Source organism: Corvus hawaiiensis, chromosome 1, assembly GCF_020740725.1.
Source record: "Corvus hawaiiensis isolate bCorHaw1 chromosome 1, bCorHaw1.pri.cur, whole genome shotgun sequence".
Lineage (NCBI taxonomy): Eukaryota > Metazoa > Chordata > Aves > Passeriformes > Corvidae > Corvus > Corvus hawaiiensis.
Window position 1 is genome coordinate 92,057,759 of NC_063213.1, and position 23,110 is coordinate 92,080,868.

General features: G+C 51.7%; 1 protein-coding gene across 2 annotated transcripts in view; it reads right to left on the reverse strand.

Moving 5' to 3' along the window:
• The window catches only part of LOC125330304 (zinc finger protein 239-like), a 131,192-nt gene that overhangs the window by 82,249 nt on the left and 25,833 nt on the right, over positions 1–23,110 (reverse strand). The window lies entirely within an intron of this gene.

A 23,110-nucleotide genomic window follows, 5' to 3' on the forward strand; every position in this document is an offset into this window, starting at 1 on the left:
AGTCCCTGGCCTGGGTCTCCCCGTTTGGGGTGTGCCCCCCAAAGTGCCCAAATCGCTGCTGAAGTGCCTGAGCTGCTCCTGGCTAGGGAAGTTCCTGTCCTCCAAGCTCTCCTGGTCAGTGCCATGGGGGGCTGGGAGGGGATTGAGGGGCTCGTGGAGGGATTGGGAGGGGTTTCTGTCACTCTTGATGGGCATTAGTGGTGCTTGGAGGGGGCTTTTGGGGTGGTCTGTGAGGGAGTTTTGGGGGTCTTGCCTTGGCTGTGTGTCTTGGAGAGAATTTGGGTAGTTCTTGGGGTCTGGGAGCAGCACTGGGACCACAGACATGGAAATACTGGGAGCCACTGGGACCTCACTAGGGGGTGAATTATCGCCCCCAGCACCTTTCCAGGCCGCCCTGAGACCTGAGAAATGCTCGCTGGGCCTCGGCCTTGGCCAAGAGCCTCCGGGCTCAGCTGCTCTGAGCTCAGGCACTGCTGGCTCCCGCAGCCCGCCCAGGGCCGCCCTGCCCGTGCCGGGGCTGTGCTGGAATTCTCTGCTGCTGCTGGGCCACTCGGGGGGTCTGGCCCAGCAGGAAAGGTGACCCTGAGCCAGGAGCTTTCCTTGGCCGCAGCAAAGCCTTGGCATGGAAAGACCTTCCCAGCACTGTGCCCTGGGCCGGGAGGGATTGTGCCACCAGAGCTGTCCCTCCATTTCTTCTGCCAGGCAGCTCTAGGACATGGAAAGTGGAGAAGCCAGAGCTGACTCTCAGCTTTCCGCAGTCCTCCAGAAGAATCCTGTGTGGGAAGCACCCTGGGAACAGGGTTTCTGTGCCAGGGCAGGGGAATTCAGAGCCCTTTCCTCCCGTGTTTGGCCGAGGCTCTGGCCCTGGCCCTTTGCAATGGCCCTGCAGCTGCCAGAGGGGCCTTTTTGGCTCAGCTGAGAGCAGTCCTGCTGCAAGGCTGTCCTCGAGCTGCTTGGGCTGCACATGTGCCCAGGGAATGTTCATTGCTTGCAGTCTCAGGCGCTGTGGATGTGCAGGTGTAAGTACGGCAGGAGGGAACAGCTCTGCTGGGGGGATTCTCTTTTTCTTGGTGTGTTTTTTATGTTGAATGAACGTTCCCTGCCAGCTCTGGGCAGAGCTCTGTACCTGTATGTGCCACTTGTCTGCGACATTGTGGCTCAGGAGGTGGCCAAGGGGAGGTTGCCCGAGGTGTGGGCAGAGGAATGGCCATCAGGCCAGGCGGGGGGGTCAGCGGCCGGTCAGTTGCGTTGCATGGCCGCGGCTCTGGATGCTTGTGTGGGAGCGTGTGCAGGGCTGGAAGGCTGGGGCTGCCGCCGCTGTGTCCCAGAGCCGGGAAGGCCGGGGCTGGCCCGGCCCTGGCCCGGCCCCGCCAGCTCTGCCAGCTCTGCCGGCGGGGACACAAAGGGCAGCTCCGAGCTGCGGCCGCTGCGCTGCGGCCGCACAAACGCAGCGCCCGCAGAGCTCCAGGGCAAGGTCCTGGCCCTGGCTCGGGGCTGGGCCGGGGCCAGCGGCAGAAAATCAACTTGCAGCTTGGGCCCCGCAGCAGGGAGGAACAGCAATTGCTGGCTGAGAGAGACTCTTGCCAAGGACCTGCAGGGACGGGCCCCAGGGAACGGCTTCCCGCTGCCCGAGGGCAGGCTGAGATGGGATGTGGGGCAGCAATGGTTCCCTGGCAGGGCACTCAGGGCCTGGCACAGGCTGGCCCGAGAAGCTGCGGCTGGCCCCGCATCCCTGCAAGTGTCCCAGGCCGGCTCGGCCACTGGGGCTTCCTGCCCAGGAGGGCTGGGCTGGGCTGGGCTGGGGCTGCTGAGGGCAGGATGGGCTCTGGCTGAGCCAGCTGAAGGCTGGGCATGATGAGGCCGGGGGGACCCTGTTGCTGAGTGGGTTCTGGGATATCCCCCCTTCCAGAAGGGATGTCAGGGTATGTCCCGTTCCTGAGGCAGTTTTGGGGTCCCCCCAATGCTTCGGGAGGGGTTCTGAGAGGGGGGCTCTGGTACTTGAAAGTGGGATCTATTGGCAGGGAGCCGGGGAGCCCATTTTGGGAAGGATGCTGCTGTTTCTGGCAATGTTGAGAGGTTCTGAATGTCCTGTGGGGCCCTGGCTCTCATTCTGTGACTTGAGGTGAGCCCATGGGCACAGCAAGGCCTGAGGAGAGGTTCCAACCTCCCATTTTGGATGGAGGGATTGAGCGGTTGCCTCCAATAATCCCAGCCCCAATATCTGGATGGCAGCCCCAAATGGCTCGATCCGTCAGCCCCAAGCCCCATGTGTGGGGAGTCAGGAACCACAGAAGGGGAATTGGTGTCCAGGAGGGGTGGGATGGGATGGGATGGGATGGGGTGGGAGGGGGATGGGGATGGCATTGTGGGGGTGGGATGAAGTTTGGGAGTGATGGGGTGATTTGGGCATTTGGCACGTGTCACTCCAGGGAGGGAAAGCGGGAGCCGCTTTTGGGGAGGCTCCTGCTTCTTTTTGGCAGTTTTGGGGCCACTAGGTGGCTTCTGGGAGGTTTCAGGGAATTTGGGGAAGGTGATGTAAACCCCCCGCAATTTGGGGGGCTGAGGTGAAGTTCCCCACATTTTCAGAGGGTGAGGGGACCCCAATTGGGAGGGGATCCTGCTGCTTTGCACCCCTTCAATGGGGTGAGAAGTGGCTTGTGAGGGAAGAAAGAGAGAAAGAGAGAGGGAATTCGGAAGGAATTCGGGAGGAAGGAAGGAAGGAATTCAGAAGGAAGGAAGGAATTCGGAAGGAAGGAATTCGGAAGGAAGGAAGGAAATAATCCTTAATAGTAATGTGAAACCAACAAGAAAATAGAAAGTAAAAAAAAAAAAAAAAGAAAAAGAAGGAAATAAGAGAAGAAGGAAGGAAAGAAAGAAGACAGAAAACAACAGGAAATGAAAAAAAAAAGAATTAAAGAGAAAAGAAGAATAGAGGAAAGAAAAAAGAAAGAAAGAAAGAAAAAAGAAAGAAAGAAAGAAAAAGGAAGAGAGAAAGGGAGCGAGAAAGGAAGAGAGAAAGAGATAAAGCCAGAGCAGGGGAGAGAGAAGGAAGGAAAGAAAAGCAAGAAGAGAAAAGAGGGAGGGAGGGAGGGTGACCTCAAGGATGAGAAGCTCTTCCTCAGCCTGGGCACCTTCTTCAAAGACACGCTCCACACCCCATGTGCAGGTGAGTGCACAGCCAGGGGGATGCTCCCAGAGCTGGGCATGGCATGGCCTGGCCGGGCACCAAAGGTTCCCCCTTTGCTGGGGTGGCTGCAGCCAATTCTTCAGTGGCTGCCAAGCTGCTTTTGGGCTCTGGGCAGCTGCTGAGGAGGTGGATGTGCCATGGCTGGCTGCAGGCTGGGCACATGTCCTGCCCTCCTGCTCTGCTCCCAAAGGCAGCAATGTTGGGCAGCTTTGGGCCCAGCTCTGAGCACGGCCAGCACGGCCTGGGCACTGCGGGCGGTTGGGACAATGTTCTGGTTTGGCCAAATTTAGAAATATATCCTCTGAGGGAAGGCACAACCACCCCTCCCCCCACCAGGTTCAGGAAAAATAAATTTTCCTCAAAGGAAAGTGAAAGAGATAAAAACTATTTAACAAACATACGGGAAAAGGATAATAATGCTAAATAATAAAATCTCTCGCTGTGGAGTTAAAACCTGGGAAAGTGTTCAAGTCCTCCCTTTGGTCTCCTCGGAGCTGGGGCTTGGCCCAGGGCCAGGCCCTTTGTGCCCAGTGGAAAGTCCTCCCGATGTGCTCTGATGTTGAAGCAATCAAGCAGTCCAGTAGAAAAGGGAAAAAATCCGGAATTCCAGGGAAGGAAAAATTCAACTCTCAGTCCCTCTCTGGAGAAAAAACAGCTGAACCACTGGCCAAAAAACTGTCCTTGGGAAAACAGCAAACCAGGTGCCTCCTCCCTCCCTCCCCAGCTGGGAAACCAATTGCTATCTGTGTGTGACCTTGAACAAGCTGCAAACTGCTTTGAAAAAGTTTTGCTCAGTTTTTCCTTCCCCCTCTCAGGCTCAGTTTAGAGGCATAGAAAAGCACAGGAATTAATTTCTGGGCATAGGCAGTGATATGGGATACACATCATAAGGTCACCCCAAGACATTCCACTCCTTATCCCATATTGTTGGCTGAATGCCCAAACTAAGATATTCTAATTCTACACACACATTAATACATACATATATATACACACAGCTGTATACGAACAGTGACAGTGACAATCAGCAAGCAGTTGTACACAGGCATTTCACACTACAGGTGGTTCTCATACAACAATCAGATCTCCCTGCAGTACACAACGCGTTGTTCCATCTTTCTGCATTACCCACCATGTGCAACCAGGTCCCTGAGCAAAGACAACCCCACAGATGGGTTTGTCTGTACTCAAGGCAGAATTTATCCACACAGTCTTTCCTAACAGACCTCTGACATGCACTACTGGGACCTTATCTCCATCGGTTGTATGCAGGGATTCAGACTGGGCTGGCCCAGCTCTATTGGTGGAACCTCGGGTGTTAACTAACCAGGTGGCCTTTGCCAGATGCTGTTCCCAATTTTTGAAAGTTCCCCCACCCAGTGCCTTCAAGATGGTTTTCAACAATCCATGGCACTGTTCCACTTTGCCTGCAGTTGATGCATGGTAAGGGATGTGGTACACCCACTCAATGCCATGTTCTCTAGCCCAGGTGTTTATAAGGCTGTTCTTAAAATGAGTCCCATTGTCAGATTCAATGCTGAATTCAATGGTGGAGTCACTTCATTCAAGGCACGATAGTCCACAGTCAACCTCCATTCTCCTTCCGATTTGCGCACAGGCCAAATGGGACTATTGAAGGGTGAGTTGGTCTTACTGACCACCCCTTGGCTCTCCAGCTCACGGATGATCATCTTGTGGATGGGAATCACAGCATCTCGAGTTGTCCAGTACTGCCGGCAATGCACTGTCAAGGTAGCAATTGGTACTCTTTGTTCTTCCACCTTCAGAAGGCCGACTGCAGACAGGTTCTCTGATAGCCCAGACAAAGTGTTCAATTGCTTAATGCCCTCTGTCTCCACAGCAGCTATTCCAAAAGCCCACTTGAGTCCCTTTGGGTCTCTGAAATACCTGTTCTGGAGGAAGTCTATGCCCAAAATGCATGGGGCCTCTGGGCCAGCCACAATGAGATGTCTCTTCCACTCATTTCTAGTCAGGCTCACCTCAGCTTCCACCAAGGTCAAATTTTGTGATCCACCTGTTACACCAGCAATAGAAACAGATTCTACTCCCACATGCTGCGATGGAATTATTGTACACTGCGCACCAGTGTCAACCAAGGCATCATATTTTTGTGGTTCTGATGTACCAGGCCAACGAATCCACACAGTCCAAAAAACACGGTTTTCCCTGGCCTCTACCTGGCTAGAGGCAGGGCCCCTCTATGCCTGGTTATCCTTCTTTTCCTGGGCCTGCATCTTAGAGGCTCCTTCATGGGAATTGGACATGCCATCGTCTTTTCCATCATTTCCGGCAGTTTGGCTACAGGCAACTGGAGCTACTTCCTTTTTGGTAGAACTTCCTTTCTGAAACTTGCGCTCCTTCAATTCACGCACTCATGCTGCCAGAGCAAAGGTGTGTTGTCCACCCCACCTCTTCGCGTCTTCCCCACTGTCACACAGGAATTTCCACAGCTCATTTCGTGGGATGTTCCTTCTCTCTGGGGAACATCCACGGAGAAGGCACTCTTTAATCTCCTAGAGATTCCTTTTTATTTCATCTTCCATTTTCTGCACACGTTTCCACAGCTGCGATTTTTGCATGTGTTGGGCCATGCACAGAGTCTGCATATGCTCAGAGCTTCACTGCCATATCCTGCACAGCCTCATGCGCACCGTAGTCCGGTTTCATTATTGCTAAAGCAGAAGCGTATTCTGGTGGCCCAAGCTGTATGAGTTTTCGCCACATATATGGAATAACTCTGGCCCGGTCTGGACTCCTCAATCCGGGGTCATTTGTGAAGACAACCTCTACCACCCCTAGTTCTCTCAGGCGTTGGATCCCTTGTTGGATCCCATGGTCTTCCATGGAGTTTGCTGCATGTAGAGATCATCTCCACACATATATCTTTCAATCACGCCTGTCAAAACCCGTCTCCAGACACTGGCAGAGTCAGCCCCCCTTATCATCGCTTGGTCGGTCACTGGATCACGTGACAGGGATCCCAAATGCCTCGCTTCAGCACCGTCCAGCATCCCATCATCACCTGCCACATCCCAAATACAGACTATCCAACTTATAATGGATTCATCGGACCATCGGGTGTAATCCTTTCTTAGGCGACGAAGGTCCTTTATGGACATGGACTCGGTAATGGTTTCTGTGCCTGAGTCAGTTGGTGGTTTTGAGGTTCCTTCCCCTGCATTATCCTCATCTTTCACTGGGCAATCAGTTTTGGTTGTGTGTTTTTTCCTCGTGACAGGAGCCACTGTCAATGGCTTAGACTCTCCATCTGGTTTAGGCTTGCTATCTTGTTTGGCAGCAGCCTGAGTGACTGGGGTGTCTACAGGCTTTACTGATTTATCTTCCTGCCTCTCTACCTTTACCTGCTGCAGTGTGTGATAGGCATATGCCAAAGCCCAACATATTGAAAAGATCTTTTTCTCAGAATTTTCATTGTATTTCTCTTTCAGATATTTCCCCACCTCAGCTGGTTTCTGAATTTGTTCAGATGGGAAATCCCAAACTATCGGGTCAGAGAATGTCTTTAGGGTTTGACCGATGTCCTCCCATTCCCCACACCACTCAGGATTTTCCACCTCTAGGTCAGGGGTCTCAGCAGTCACCCTGGAAATCTGAGCTCTCATTCTAGACAAGCTGCGAACCACATAGAGGAAGCTAACCTATGACAAAGCCTAAGGACCAGAAAGACATGAGTACATCAAGCCAGAGAGACATCATGAACTGAACCAGCATGGTGACTACTTTACCCCAACACAGAATAAGTAAATTCAAACCAAAATGTAATTAGCACAGGGTTTTTTTCACTTTCCTTCGAGCCCCACGGCCTGGGCGCCATGAAATTTTTTCCGGTTTGGCCAAATTTAGAAATATATTCTCTGAGAGAAGGCACAACCACCCCTTCCCCCACCAGGTTCGGGAAAAATAAATTTTCCTCAAAGGAAAGTGAAAGAGATAAAAACTATTTATTTAACAAACACACGGGAAAAGGATAATAATGCTAAATAATAAAATCTCTCGCTGTGGAGGAAAAACCTGGGAAAGTGTTCAAGTCCTCCCTTTGGTCTCCTCAGAGCTGGGGCTTGGCCCAGGGCCAGGCCCTTTGTGCCCAGTGGAAAGTCATCCCGATGTGCTCTGATGTTGAAGCAATCAAGCAGTCCAGTAGAAAAGGGAGAAAATCCGGAATTCCAGGGAAGGAAAAATTCAACTCTCAGTCTCTCTCTGGAGAAAAAACTGGCCAAAAAACTGTCCTTGGGAAAACAGCAAACCAGGTGCTTCCTCCCTTCCCTGCCACAGCTGGGAAACCAATTGCTATCTGTGTGTGACCTTGAACAAGCTGCAAACTGCTTTGAAAAAGTTTTGCTCAGTTTTTCCTTCCCCCTCTCAGGCTCAGTTTAGAGGCATAGAAAAGCACAGGAATTAATTTCTGGGCATAGGCAGCGATATGGGATACACATCATAAGGTCACCCCAAGACAGACAAGGGGACAGGAGGCTTCAGCTGACGGGCGGCTTCTGGTTTCTCTCCTTGCAGCCGGGCTCTGCCGATGCTGAGGCTGCTCCGGGCTCTGCCAGGGCTCTGCTGGGGCTCAGCCCCAGGCACGGCTGGGCCCGCTCTCCCCTCACAGGGCTCTGACAGCTTTGCATCAGACCAGCCCCTTGCGAGCACAGCGACGGAGCTTTCTGCTTTTGCAGGTGAGTGAGACTCTGGTGCAGGCCAAGAGATTGCACTCAGGGACACACATGCCACTGGCAAGAACCCAAACTCTCCACAGTGCCAGCAGAACGCCTGGATCTGCACAGGATGTTCTGTCTGTCCCACTCTTCCTTCCTTTTGGGCTGGAATTGTGCCACTGCACTTTCTTCCTCCTCTAGAAGTGCCACGAGTGGGCCAAAGCTGGCGAGTGGGCCGTGTTCCTGAGGCAGTGCAGCCTGGAGCTGATGGATGAAGAATTGCCCTTCTCCACTGCCAAACCAGAGCAAAAAGCCCAAAGTGGGACTTTGCGTCTTGAAGAAAGCCCTGACAATTTCCGAGGGAATGTGCAGCTCATTGGCAGGGTGAGAAGGAAGGAAGGGCATCTTCTCAGTGAGTTGGGGTGGGACAGAGTTTAGATTGCCAGTCCTGCTCGGAGCTGGCAGGGCACAGAGCCGTCCTCAAGCCCAGCCGTGCCCCACAGCAGTGTCTCAGGGCTGCTGTGCCAGGTTACGGTGTCATTCAGAGGCGCTCTGCAGCCCTCAGCTGTCCTCACTGCCGTGTTCCCACTGCCTTTTCCTCGGCCCTCCACCAGGATTGGCTCTGTGAATTTTTTCCCTGCTCTGTGTACAGAGCAGCTGTCCAAGAGCTGAAGGGAGCAGCGCTTAGAAGCAGTTCCAAGATTTCTAGGCAGGAAGGGGAGCTGGTGGCCATCCTTGGAACTCGCCATGTTCATCAGGAGGGGATGCTGGTTCTTTGGGAATATGGAATAATGGGAACACAAGAGTTTGGGAAAATCCCAGTTTTCTGTGGATTTGTGCAAAGGGGGGAGCAGCAGAAACACTTTGTGTCTGCCTTTGGGGACACAAGGTCCAAGGAGCTGCAGTGGCAGAGGGTGACCTGGGCTGGTGGCCACTGAGGTCCTGTTTCACCCTGGAGTGGCACAGGACAGAGCTCCAAGCACCCACAGCCACACTGCTGCAGTCTCTGGGATGCTGCACATCCTCCAGGAAAAGCTGCTGTCACACAATGCTCTGGGATTGATAATCTCTATTTGCAGTGCTTTAGGCCCGTGTTTCAAACTGCAATAGTTTTACACTCAAGACACAAGTCATGCCCAATCCATATTTCAATTTCCTATTGCTTCAGCCACAATTTAAATTAGCAGTATTGGAAACAAACCTCAAAATCCTTTAAAAAGGCTGAAGAGGTCAGTTAGATGGATCCACACCATCAGCACATTCACAAAGTAAATACCTGAGTTCTTTTTTTAAAAGACCGCTTCATCCAGAGTTACAGAAGATTTTTCACGACACATTTTGCGTTTGATTTTATCTTTCATAGTTTGTAATGTTTTTTCTTTTCTTTTTTCCTAAATTTTAAACTGAAACCACAACCTGAAAAAGGAGTGTCCTTTGCTCCTTGTTCCCGTGTGGAGCAGCTCCCTTCCCACTGGCTGAGCTGCTCAGGCAGAGCCCGTCAGCTCCTGACCCTGCAGGGCTGAGGCTTTTCCCCGTTGCTGTGCACAGAGTGATGGAGCAGCACTGCTGAACACGGTGTGGACACGCAGAGGGACCAGAAGCAGCTGCCTTTGTCCACCTGAAGCTCCCAGGCCCAATCTCTGAGCAGACAGGGCTGGAAGAGACTCGCAGGCTCCCTGTTTGCTGTGCTGCCCCACTTGTGAGCGGCCCAGCTTTGCGTGAGGCACAGGGAGAACAAGGGGCAGCTCCCTGCCAGCCCCGCAGCCCAGGGAGCCCTTGGGCCCCGGGGCTTGGGGCACTGTCAGCACCCGCTGCTCCAGCGCCCGCTCCTGCTGGCACTGACAGCAACACCCAAACTGTGGCTGATCCCGAGGGAGCAGCAGCAGGGCCTGGATCTGGTCCCTGACTCTGGGGCAGGGCTGGACAAATGACCCCTACAGCAGCAGCAGCAGCAGCAGCAGCAGCAGCAGCAGCAGCAGCAGCAGCAGCAGCAATGGAGCTGACTTTCAGCACAGCCCCTGCCACTGTTCCCTCCCGTTTGCAGCGGTGTCACAGCAGCCTGGGGCACCTGGGAGCCCTCAGTGCCAGCAGGAACTGGAGATGGCAGCCCTGGGCTCCTGGAGGGTGTGCAAGGAGCAGAGGTGGGCACTCCCTGTCCATGTGGAGCTTCCAGGTGGCAAAGGCTGCTGTGAGCAGGCAGCTCCAAGGGCAGAGAAAGGAGGGTCTTGAGCACTGGATCTGTGCCAGTTCCACAGCCCTGGGCAGCAGCCACCGAGCCCCGGGGGCACAGAGGGCACAGCAAGAGGGACAAAAGCAGTCAAGTGCAGAGCCTGGGAAGGGCAAGAGCTGGGAGCAGGAACAGCTGCTTCATTGCACTCTTGGAGAAAGCTGTTTCAAAGCACTGAAAGGCGTGAAGGGCACAGAGGAGGCCACAGCAAACAATGCTCCTGTTTTCACAGCCTCCCCTCTCCGTGTGCCAGAAGGAATTGGATGAACTGTATTCTTCTCTCTGAGTCATCTCGTTCAGCATGAGCAGCTCAGCACCAGGAGCTGAAGGAGCTGAAGTCACAAGAGCTGAGCAAGAGGAGATCTTTTGACCAAAGCAATGCTGGTACCATGGACCTGGCTGAATGCAGCAGACAGAATCCTGGAATTACAGAATCCTTCCTGCTGGAAAAGACCTCTGAGCTCATCAAGTCCAACCATGAACCCAGCACTGTTGAGCCCAGCCCTAAACGATGTCCCTGAAGTGCCAAGGCCTGAACAAGAGGCCTGACTGAGGCCTGAACAACAGGCCCTGAGCCAAAGGTGACCTCTGGATGAACCTCCCAACCAAAGGTTATCTTTGTATCTGCTCATTACCGAAATATGCATGATCATTAGCACTGTGATAGATGTATGTACTCATTAGTGAAACATGTATTGGCCTTTCTGTGTTTAGAAGCTGGACAAGGCCATGAAATCCGACATCTGGCCTTGTTTGGGGCTGTATGGTCAAAGTCAACTCCCTTGGCTCCTGCTTGAGCCCTGGCCAGGCTTAGGAGGAACCCAAGAGGAGGATGAAAGCAGATGTTCCTGCACTAGAAGTGCTGTCAGTTTGTTTATTCAGCGCTACCAAAGCTGGGCCCTCTCCCAGCGGGGTTGGAGCCTCAGCTGTGGGTGGAGGCAGCTGCAGGAATTCCCAGTGTCCGGGAGTGACTCTCCAGTCCTTGGCTGGGACAGCTTCCCCCAGCTGATGGGTGGCTCTGGGTGATGGTAAAGTCTGAGGGTAACTGGGGATGGATCTTGGTTAATCACTGCAGGCAATCTTTGGCAGTGATGATTGGGGGCATTGCTGAGCTGCTCCTTCTGTGATTCTTTGCAGATTTGCATTCTATAAATTACACAATTCCTTCAGTTGGTGTCTGTGTGTTTGGTGCTGACCCTGCCCGCTGGCAAAACAGGGCCCTGTCCTGCCTGAGTGTTACCTGAGAAGACAAAAACCCTCACTCCAAATGTCCCGCCTTCCTCCTTGTTCCCCCCACTTTATACACTGAGCATGATGTCCTGTGGTCTGGGATATGCCTGGGGTCAGTTGGGGTCACCTGTCCTGGCTGTGACCCCTCCCAAGCTCCCCCCCTCACCTCCAGCCCCTCCCCAGCATGGCCGGACGAGGGGCAGGAAAGGCCTTGGCTCTGTGCAAGCTCAGCAAGAACAAAACCATCTCTGTGTGACCAACGCTGTGCTCAGCACAGACCCAAACACAGCCCCAGAGAAAGGCCTGGCAAGGAAATTCCCTCTGGCCCAGCCCACAGCAGCACCCCATGGCCACCCAGCATCACCACGGCTCCACGGGTTCCTTTCCATGCCCCCGGCCCTGGACACGGGACCTTGGGCTGGTGGCCACGGCAGCCGACTGTGGCACAGGGCTCCATGCCTGTGTCCATGGCAGCAGTGCCCAGCCACGGGCCCTGAGTGCAGGTGACCATGCCAATCCCCATGGCAGCGGGGCCAAGTGTTGGTGTCCATGGCACCAAAGTGAGGAACGGGTCCCTGTGGTCGCTGCCTTGGCACCTGAGGGCATCAGCGAGTGTCACTGCAATTGTAGCTGGCACCAGCCCCGGCACCGCTCTGTCCTGAGGGCTGCCATGGCAGCCGAGGGCAGCCACAGATCTGCGTGCAAGTGGCTACGGACCCTGACTGCAGCAATGGGCCCTGGTGTGGTTTCCAAGGGAACTGGAACTGATGAGGGTTGCCATGGCATCCAACCCCCTGGGATGTCACAACCCATTCTGTGATGTCACAGCCTGCTCTGTGATGTCACAATTGCTCTGTGATGTCATAATCTGCTGGATGATGTCTGCATGTCATCTGCCCCGTGATGACAGACCCTGTTCTGTGATGTCACTGCCCGCTCTATGATGTCACAGCACCATTCTGTCATGTCGCAGAGCTGTTCCATGATGTCACAGTAGACTCTATGATGTCATACAGCCACCCGATGACATCAAATCCACTCTGTGATGTCACAGCCTGTTTTGGGATGGCCTGGCCCTCTCTGTGACATCCCACCAATATCCTGTGATGTCACAGCCCACTCTGTGACATCACACAGCCCCTTTCTGACATCACAGCTGCTCTTTGGTTCTGTGACACAGGCACAGCAGTGTTACCAAAACTTCAGTTGAAACAAAACCTCCTTAACACTAGTGCAGCACAAAGCAGTAGCATTCTTTATTCAGCTGGATGCACGAGGGGAGAGCCCCTCCCAAAGTCGCGTGTGCTGAGTTCAGGAATGTTCCTGTTTGCAGACTTTGTTTCACAGACACATTCCCAGATTGTCCCACAATAAACACACACACGATAATCATTTCCCCAAATTCATTGCATATTTCCCCTACCCCTTTGCACATCCGTTCTTCTGCCCTGGGGGTCTCTTTGGGGGTCCCTGGTGGTCGGTGACCCCAAAGCCAGCCCTGACTGCCCGGTGAACTGGTGAAAGTTGGCACACCTGGGCTGGTTGCTGCCTACAGAATCAGTGTTTTGCGGTTCCATGGCCAGTGGCTTTTGGAGAATAAGCATTGTATGAACCCAGCAGGTGCCAATGATTTTTCATCTGGCAAATTTCCCCTCCTTGGAGGGCTGTGAAGCCCCTGATTCTCCCAGGCGCAAACGTGTGCTCCAAATTCCATCACTTCCCACCCATCCTGTGCCTCCTAAGATCTGACCATGTCCTGCTGACAGTCCGTGTCTCTCGAACTCTTCGCTGTTTTCTGGCTGAGCCCAGGTGTCATTGAGAAAGGCAGAATCATTTCTACAAACACAGCCCAGCCTTAGAGCCTGGGCCACAGCCAGGAGCCGCTGCACCTCAGGATTCCAAACAGCTCAAGTGTCTGTCCCAGGGCAATCCCACTTTTTCTTTGTCCTGGGATCCTTTGGCCTTGACCTTGTTAAATCAGGATATTTTATACCCACCTGTGTTGGGGAAGATGAAACAGGAAAGCCTTATAAATATGATTGCCTGACAAAAGATTTTGGGAATATGAAAACTACAGGTGACATCGAAATGAAAGCCACCTTTGAATTACCAAGTCTTAGTTACTGAACAACTGGAAAACAATGGTATGGCCGACTGAAGGGAATCCCCTCTTGATTGAACAATACCCTCTGCTTGCAGGCAGGTCCAAGGGTCAGAGCAGACCCTACTATCTCAGCAGAAGGGGTCCAAAGAGTAGTTTTTAGAAGTTAAGATGTAACACTCTATGGTAATATAAGAACTCTTATAGGCTGTATGTAAATGCTATAGGATTTGTATCTTGTATTAGATTGGTTAGTGACAATTAGAATATTCAGTACAGAAGATGATTTATTGTATTGTAACCAAGACTTCACCATTCCACTCTTACACACTCTTACTACTTCTTCTTCACTCTCATTCCTCTCTCGCTCTCTCTCTCTCGTTACTTACCCGCTTACTCTCTTGCTCTCTTGGGCCTGCCCCGAGCTGAGTCTGGCAGCTCTAAGCAGTGCCCCTGTACCCACGCCCTTTGCAATAAACCGCATGTTCCAAGATCTGACTATAGAGATCTCTCGTCACCGTCTCCAACCGTCTGCGCCCAACGTGATTGCCGAACCCACACCCAGCACCCGCAACCTGTAAGGGGTCCTGTGGGAGGCCTGGGCTCCCTTCCCAGCCCAGACACCCCTGAACTGGCTGGAAATATTCCCAGTGGCCTGTCTGAGGCCCATTCCATACTGCTGGAATTTGACAGCCCCAGGGGATATCAATGCAATCTGTCAGCTGATAAATATTTCCTGAGGTAATTTCCAGATCCGGTTTGGAAATGTTACAATTCTCAGCAGTATTGTTCTGTTGTGTCCATGGTAAGGAATATTCTTCCATCCCTGTCCAGTTGCCCTGGGTGCTATTTCTTTCCCACACGCGTTCCCAGATTTTTGTCAAATTGCTGACTGAAGCTCCCCACGGAGCTGGATTTTCTGCAGAGGTTGGTGTTGGCAAACAAGCTGTTATAAGGGTTACATTCTGTAATCTGCCAAAATCTTGCAGTGACTTTGAAAACCACATTTCCCTTCCCAGAAGTTAGGAACATTGTTTCTATTATTATTATAGATACACAATTATTGATCATCTTCATCTAGATCCAATAAATAGTATTCCTTTAGAAAACCATATTTGATACCTAAACCAACAGGATTTATGTAAAAATCCCAAACTCCACGGTGTCAGTCTTGTTTCTGCTGTGTTTAATGTGTGCTCGCTGGTTTTATCCACATGTGAAGAACCCTGAGTTTGATTCCTTCTACCTTGAGTGCAGGGTAGGTTACCCGGAGGACTTGATGTGGTCCCTTCCACTTCTGCTGGATTGTTCCAAAATTCCAGGTTCTGATGCACACCGAATCTCCTGGTTGGAAAGGATGTACAGGTGAGTCCAGCCCCAATGATCTGTTGAGAACCATGCACCTTTTAAGGCTTACAAGAGTTAGTCTCACTGCTATTAAATATTCATTTCAGCAAAACTTCTGAGCCTTCCCTTGTCTTGTTGGTGCCACATGGGAAAGCTTCTGGCCATCCAGAAAAAGTATCCACCAATGCCAAAATGGGCCAGTCTCCCTTCTGCCTGGGCAGTTCTGCAAAATCAGTTTGCCAAAATCACCTGGTGATTATTCCCATTTAACGAGCCCTGGAGGCAGCCTTCTTCCTTCAAAACCAATCACTTCTTTCTCAACAACTGATCTATTATTTTTTGCCATTTTTGTGCTTACTAGATGCCTTTGTAAACTGGCCACCATATTCTCCATTTCCTCATGTGTTTCCTGATGCTTTAGTTCCATTATACATTAATTGTGGAGCTACAATTACCTGCCCACACGGGGTTACCAATCACCTGCTAGGATTTTCCATAGCTGCTGCTGACTGCCTGTCCTGATCACTAGAATTTGGGTTTTGTTGCAGAACATTCAAGTTTTTGCTAGGTATTAGTGCAAGGAGAGGTTTTTTTGCAACCTCTTGAGCTGTTTTGTCAGCCAATGGATTCCCTGTATTAACTGGGGAGTCTCCAAACCGATGGGCTTTACAAGGACATCAGGGCCACTTGTTTTGGCTTTGGCACACTCTGAAGCAGGTGACTGTAGTGGTTTGGTCCAAAATACTCATTACTGTTTACCTTCTGTGGGAGAAGAATTAGGAGAAATGCAAAGCAGGCAGCAAACTTGAATGAATATAAAGAACTTTATTAACAGACCTAAAAGAAGAAAAAAAAATCATACCACTCCTTCAGAACACTTCTCCTCCCGCCCCACCTTTCTCCCTTCTCCCACTGACAGTGTAAAAAGACAGCCCTTGAGATGTTCAGTCTGTTTACCACTTCCATAATAACCTTGTTCAGTCCACTTAGAAAGAGAAGTCTCTCTTGTCTATGTTATGAAAACATCATCACAACGAGACAGCCACCCAGGTTGGTTCTCTGCTCGCATGTGAGTCCCTTCCCCTGACTTGCAGCTTTCCCCACAACTGCTTTCGAGGGTCCACTCTTGAATTACTGGGGTACAATTTTAAGGTTGAGCCATTCAGAAACAAAAGTTCTCTTCACCCATCTCTGGGAGCATTTCATCTCTAAGAACAGAGGCCCTTCTCCTTCCCTAGGAGCAAAGAGTCCTCCTCATCTTCATCTCTAGGACTATCTCTGGGAGCATCTCTAGGAACTGAGGGTTTCTCCTTTTCCATTTTGAGCAAAAGTCCTCATCGCTTCCATCTCTCCCTGTTCAAACTTCTCATTAAATTACAGGTGCTTCAGCATCTGCCTATCTCAGCGCAGATGCTTTTACTCACAAGTACGAGTTGAAGGCTCCACCCCCCATGCCTTTGTGAAATTACAATGGGTACTCTGATATATCATAGTTTTACAACAGAATTTCAGCTTTAAGCATCTCCTCTTTCTCTTCCCTCAGGTTTTCAGCTCTTCATAGCACAAAAAAGGGTTAATCTCACCTCGGCCTTTCAGCTGGAATTTCACTTATCGCTGTTGGTCACATGATCTTTTGCCGGACAGCTGGGCAGCTTTAGCTGAATCTTGGCCGCACTGGAGAGGGGGAGCTGGGCCGCTCCATCTGCACATAGCAGGGTTGTGGGGGGGGTTCCGCGGGTGGAACAGGGCCCTTCGGCTCCAGGATGGTTGTGGCCCGGCCTGGCCTGGCCTGAGCAGGGCCTGGGCCGGGCCCGCCGGCCCCGCACAGGGCCCACAGCCACCTGTACCAGCGCCGGAAACAGGAGAGAGCTCTGCCCGGAGTTTGTCTATTCTTAAGTGTGTATCACAGAGGCGGTCACAATTTTAAGTGACTTAAAGAATTGTCCATATTCAAACTGGCCAGCTGATAGGCTCTATCAGGTCACAGAGGAAGCTGTAAGCACCCCTTTGCAAGAACATCACTTCCGAGACTATGCTTTTGCTAACACATGACAGTGACTGATTTCTTTTTGTACTCGGTGGAGACCTCTGTGCCCTTTCCTTCCATATGGCTCCCTGGGCATGTATTATTCCAAACCCATAGTTCAAATCAGTCCATATGTTCACCCTTTTTCCTTCAGTGATTTCTAGGAATGATCATTCATTCTGCTTTTTGTGCTGATGCGTTCAAAGGCAAAGCCTGGGCTTCTATGACCTGGGTTGAGGTTCCCACTGCACACCCAGCTGCCCCTTTTCCATCCGTACCACGCTGCTGCCACCAGGGTGCAGGTCCAGTGCTGGCTCCTGGGTGGGATTGCTCTCGAGATCCCAAAATCTGCCAGTGATGCCTTAGGTTTTAACTTTTATATTTTTCAAACCCTGCACTGCCTAGTGTGTAACTGAAGTTTCTTGTGGCCTGTTAGCTGCTGTTCGCTCATGCTGGTTAGACATAACAAACCTCTCTAGGTTTCCACATCAAGGACACCAGGCCACAAAATGTGTAAACGAAAAGCCTCTGAAGCGGGGGCAAACTTGGGGTAATTACATCATGAACTGAGGTTATATTTGGAGAATTAACCATAATATGCAAATGAACCAAACTCATTAAAGTTTGAAGCACCCCTGACCCAGGGTCCATCTTGGGTGTAGCCTTTTGACTGCCCAAGGTGTACCTTTGAAGGCCCTTCAAATAAATACCTACCTTTATTCTCTTATTTTGTCCAGTCTCTGTGTTTTAGGTGGCTCTCACAGGCATCACCAGAACACACTTGTGCCATGGATACCAGGCAGTCATGGCACAAAGACTTCAACCCCTTCTCTTAGAAGGGACTCGAACACTTCCCGGTTCCAACCTTGGGGACCTTGAACCAAACCCTGCAAAGCTTTTGCTGCACCTTACAGGCAACAATCATCACTACCATTACAGGCAGGCTAGCACTTTACACCTTTAAATTAAAGTAAAGGAAAGTAAAGAAAAGCAAAGGAAAGTAAAGAGTGCCTTTATCTTACTGGAGTCTTTCTCTGATTTTCTCTGGACCAGGGATCAAAGGTTCGCCCCAGAATCCTTCAGTGCTGCCTGCAGGTCCTGCCATCCCTCAGATCTGTTGAAATTCAAGAGAATGAGGCCACAGGGTGTCCCAATGGTCCCATGGTTTCATGGGGCCCTGCAGTGTAACCGTGGTGTCCTTGGTTCTGCAGTGTCAGAATGGACCCTTCATTACATGCGGCTCCACAGTGTCATAATGGTCCCTTGAGTCCATGAGGCCCCACAACGTCATAATGGTCCCTTGGTTCCATGGCCCCCACAGTTTCACAATGATCTCCATGGTTCCATGGGGCCCACAGTGTAACTATGGTCTCCTTGGTTCCATGGGTCCCACAGTGTCACAATGGTCTCCACGGCTGCATAAGGCCCCACAGTGTCACAAGATTCTCCATGGTTCAGAGACCAGGGCAGAAGGGTTCCACAAGGCTCCACAGCGTCACAAGGATCTCTCTGGATCTGCAGTGTCAGAACTGACCCTTGGTTACACGAGATCCTCCTGTGTCACAAGGGCTCGTTGGTTCCACAGGGCCTGATTCTCTAACACTTCAAAGATGGTGTTGGACAGTTCCTATTTTCCTGCAGTTTGGTGACGAAAGGAGCATGCTGGGCAGAGCACGGAGATGCTGCTGCTGTCTGCTCAGGTGAAAGGGCCCAACAAGGTTGAGGGGTTGGGAAGCTGCTGGAAGGGCCGTGCCCCACATGGTGCAGCTTTCCTGGGAGGGAGGGAACAGCAGGAGAGACACGCACTGCCCCACAGAGCAGCTGGGCAGGGCAACACTGGGCATGAGGAGGAGGAAATGTCCCTCCCAGGGCAGTGCTGTGGCAGGAGAAGCATCCAGAGGGAGGATGAGCTCAGGGCATGTGTGTGTGTCCAAGGCACAGAGGGTGAGGCTGGGCACAGCTCAGGCCAGGGCTGGCAGTGGCAGGGCAGAGCTGGCGGGGCAGCGAGATGCGAGTGTGCAACCTGCAGGGACACAGCAGCAGCTGTGGGACAGCGCAGAACAAGCTGTGCTGGACATGGCCAAGGGCCCTGGCAGGGCTGGCAGTGCCCAGGAGAAGCCAAGTCTTGCTGCCCTGGGGCACAGCAGCATCTGTGCCACCAAGGGCTGGGAGGAGACACCTTGTGCTGAGGCACTGGGGCCTCCTGGCACAGCCCCAGCAAGGCTGGGCACTGTCAGCCCCTTGTCCTGCCCTCAGCATCCCCCCACATCCCAGTGCCCCCAGCAGAGCCCTGAGCAAGGCGCAGGTGAGGGACAGGATCTGCCTTCTCTGTAGCTGGGGCTCAGGCCTTGGCCTTTCTGCTGCCCCCACCCAGCCCAGGCTTTGCTCAGCATCTGAGCTGCCTGCACAGAGCCTCTGCCTCCCTGCACTCCTGGCCTCAGGGATCTGCTGGAATGAGTCCCTGGGGAGCCTTGGTCAGGAATGGCCCTGGGGGGCTCAATGCTCCCGGGGAATGCAGGTTTTTCAAAGGGCTTTGGCTTTGGCTTTTGCCTGGCAGTCTCTGAGAGCTTTGTGCAATCCTGGCCCCCAATTATCTGCTGTAATGAGTCCATTGAGAGCCTTTGTCAGTAACAACACTCACTGGGGCTCATTAATGCTTCGAGTTACTTCACTTTTTTTAAAGAACTTTCTGCTTTCCACACTGAGTGTTTGAGCAATTTCTGCAATCATGGCCTCCAATTCTCTCCTCCAAGGAGTCCATGAGGAGCCTGTGTTGGTGATTGACTTCAGTGGGACTGTCACCGAAACTGCATGAAAAACAGAAACTCTCCAACAACATCTCTTCAGTGTCAGAGAATTTAGGCATTAATTTATTCTGGCCAGGATGTTATTCTGGCCAGTATGTGCAATAGAAATCATTCCATCCACTCATGCCCAGGTTGTGCAGTGAAAAGCATTCCATCACACATGGTTCTTTACTAGACCTTTCACACCTTTATACAGACAAAATCCAAAGAAATTCATGTTCATTGATCTTAAATGACATAATTCTTAGTATTCAATTTCCTATTGGTTATTGATCCCTTTGCCTTTGGTGTTAATTAGGTCCTCATTCTTTGAGTCTCTCATCAATCTTTTCCCAGACCAGGTGTCTCCAACCGCACCAGGGGTGGTTTGTTAATGTTCGTTTACCTCCCGCATCAAAGCTCCTTAAAACCTAAAACCTCCCCTCTCACCACAAAGCTAACAAATCTCACTTATATTCCCTCTCAGAAGCCCCATCCCTGTCCAAAGATGAAATTTATCTATGTTGATGCTGTCCTCATCGCTGCCTGGACACTCTTCGCTGTATCACATGGCTTCAGCTGGCTTGTCCCACAGCCTAGCCATAATATTTGGGTGACCCTAGCAAAGACACTCAATCAAGACAATCTGTGCCTGTTCATGGGCAGTGTAGACAACCCACTCTCTACGTGTCTGGTAGGAATTCCTCTAGTAGCAGATGATTGGCCCATCACTAACCCAGAGCTCCTTTGCAGGTGAGAGTCTCAACCCAGTAGACACTTGGGATGAGTGGACAAAGATTCTGCCAAACGCTCGAGATGAACCCCAAGAACTGAACCTGCTGGGGTCCTCCAAAGCAACATATTGGGTCAAATTTTATTTTAGACAGCAAAGCCAATGCTGGCCAGGAATTGACCAGGCAAAAAACACATACAGAAGAGACATATCACCAATTAACAAAGCCTATAATAGTCAGGACTGGTGCAATTACACCAGTCACGTACTCTCTGTGTCCACTCTCCACCCAAAAGTGTTACCCCAGGGAGTGTTCCTTTGTGGTGACAGAGTATGGGCCGGGATTCCCTCACATCTCCAAGGAGGCCCCTGTAGCCTTGGCAAGCTTTCTACCCACACCCCAAATCTCCAATTATTACATAATTGGAGACAAACAAACATATCAACACGTCAAAAGAGATCCTTTGCTGAGTTTGACGAAAGCTGTGACAGACAGCCGCATTTACAATTGGAATAAGGCTGAACAGGTCGCAGTTTCAGTGTTCACTCCTTGGTTAGCTGCACTCAAAGCCCTTGGGGATATCAGTCACCTAGGGTGTTGGCTAAGCAAACAGGCCAATGCAACATCTGCCACCTTGAGTGAAAGATGAGGAGACTACCAGACACGCAACCCTATAGAATCGAGCAGCAATAGACTACCTACTGCTTGCCCACGGACATGGCTGCCAAGACTTTGAAGGGATGTGCTGCTTCAATCTTTCTTCACACTCAATATCCATCCAGGTGAACATCCAGAGACTACAAGGACTAATAAAAGACCTAAAAGTAGATACGAGCCTAGACTGGGTCAATGACCTTTTTGGACGATGGGGAATAACGGGATGGATTGCATCTTTGATTAAGGGAGTTTTGTGGGTATTCATTGTAATTATTATCGTGTTACTTATGTTCTCATGCCTCCTACATTGCTGCAGAAAGGCTGCTGGGAATGCCTTTTTAATAAATACAGAAGGGGGAGTTGTGGGGTATGCCCAGCCCCCGCCCTGGAAGGATGTCTGCTGAGATAAGGAGAGTGCTTAACCTCCCAGCAGAACTCCGTTGGAAAGGCAGCTACTCTGCAGTTACGGCAAGAAGAAGACAAACCCAGAATCCTCTGGGAGACCCTATGCAGATCCTTTGTAACCCCTTGGCCCTTACCTTCTGACACCCACCCCCTGTATCCCTATAAGAGCTAGCCCCCTGCCCCTGTGAGGGCAGAGCGAGCTTGTCCCTGGCCTCCCCTTCACCGGACTAATAAAGCTACCTTGTGCAGAACAGCTATATGGGCCTCTCGTCTCTCTCCCTGGTCTGGATTGGAGGCTGCCCTGCAGAGCTGAGCTCAAATCACAAGCTGACAATCACTAAAGAGCTGACAACCTCTGCATGGGCCCTCCAGCTAGCAGCTGAGGGAAGACACTGGGCCTCGGGAAGACGATCTCTTTTGGGACCATCTCTCCAGACTGGTCACAGCTTCCTCGGTCGGAGCTACTGACCCCACACCAGCTGCCATACATGGGGGATGCAGAGATCCACCCACAGCCTCTGGAAATCCATGGGGGATGCAGAGATCCACTCGTAGCCCCTGGAGATCCATGGGGATGCAGAAATCCACCCACAGTCCCTGGAGATCCATGGGGATGCAGAGATCCACCCACAGCCCCTGGAGATCCACAGGGATGCAGAGATCCACCCACAGCCCCTGGAGGAGGAACCCACACCAGAGCAGGGGGATGCCTGGGATGAGGCTGTGACCCTGTGGGAGACCCAAGAAGAGAGGGGCCCTGCTCCCAGGCTGGAGCAGCCTGTCCTTGGAGGACTCACCCTGTGGCAGAGTGACCCACGCTGCAGCAGTTTGAGGGCGACTGTTGCTCGTGAGATGGACTCACATTGGAGAAGTTCACGGAGAACAGTGTTCTGTGGGAGGGAGCCCATGGCGCAACAGGGGACTGACTCCTCTTCCTGAGCAGCAGGAAAAGCCACGGCTGATGAACTGACCATAACCCCCATTCCCATCTCCTTGCACTGCTGGGGGAGGAGGTAGAGCTGGGAAGGAGGGAGGGTGGGGAGAAGGTGGTTTTTTTTTAAGGGCTTATTTTACTTCTCATTATCCTGCTCTGATTCTGTTAGTAATAAACTCACTTTATATTTCTAAGTCGAGCCTGTTTCACCCTTGAAGGTCTTTGATGAGTGATCTCTTCTGGTCCTTATCTCAACCCATGAACTCTCTGTAAAATTTTCTCTCCTCTGTCCGGCTGCAGAGGGGAGTGAGTGAGCAGCTTCGGTGGGTTCCTGGTATCAAGAACTGCTCACACGGAACCGACCCCTGAAAGGAGCTGTGGTTCCGGACAGTGGACAGTACGTGTGGATGAGGTACGGAGCGGGCAGGACTCTGGGGGGAATTCAGGGAGTCTCGTGGTGTAAAGGATACAGGAACTCGTGAGAAAACTGCTGAGGCGGTCGCATGCAAGGCGGATCACCCTGTGATAAAGGAATGCTTTCTTAGCAGTATCCCGCTGTTCAGTCGACCTCTGTGAATCAGAACGATATTTTACAGACCAGCCCAGATCATGTTGCAGGAGTTCTGCTTTCCCAGACCCTTCAGAGCTGCTGCAAAACGCCCTTTGCCACCACTGTACCCTGGGGTCCCTGGATCGCTGGCACTGGACTGCTGCTCCAGGCCCCATGGAATGTGTCCCGGAGAACCAGGCTCTTCCCTCTGATCCAGGTGCAGGAGGAATTGTAA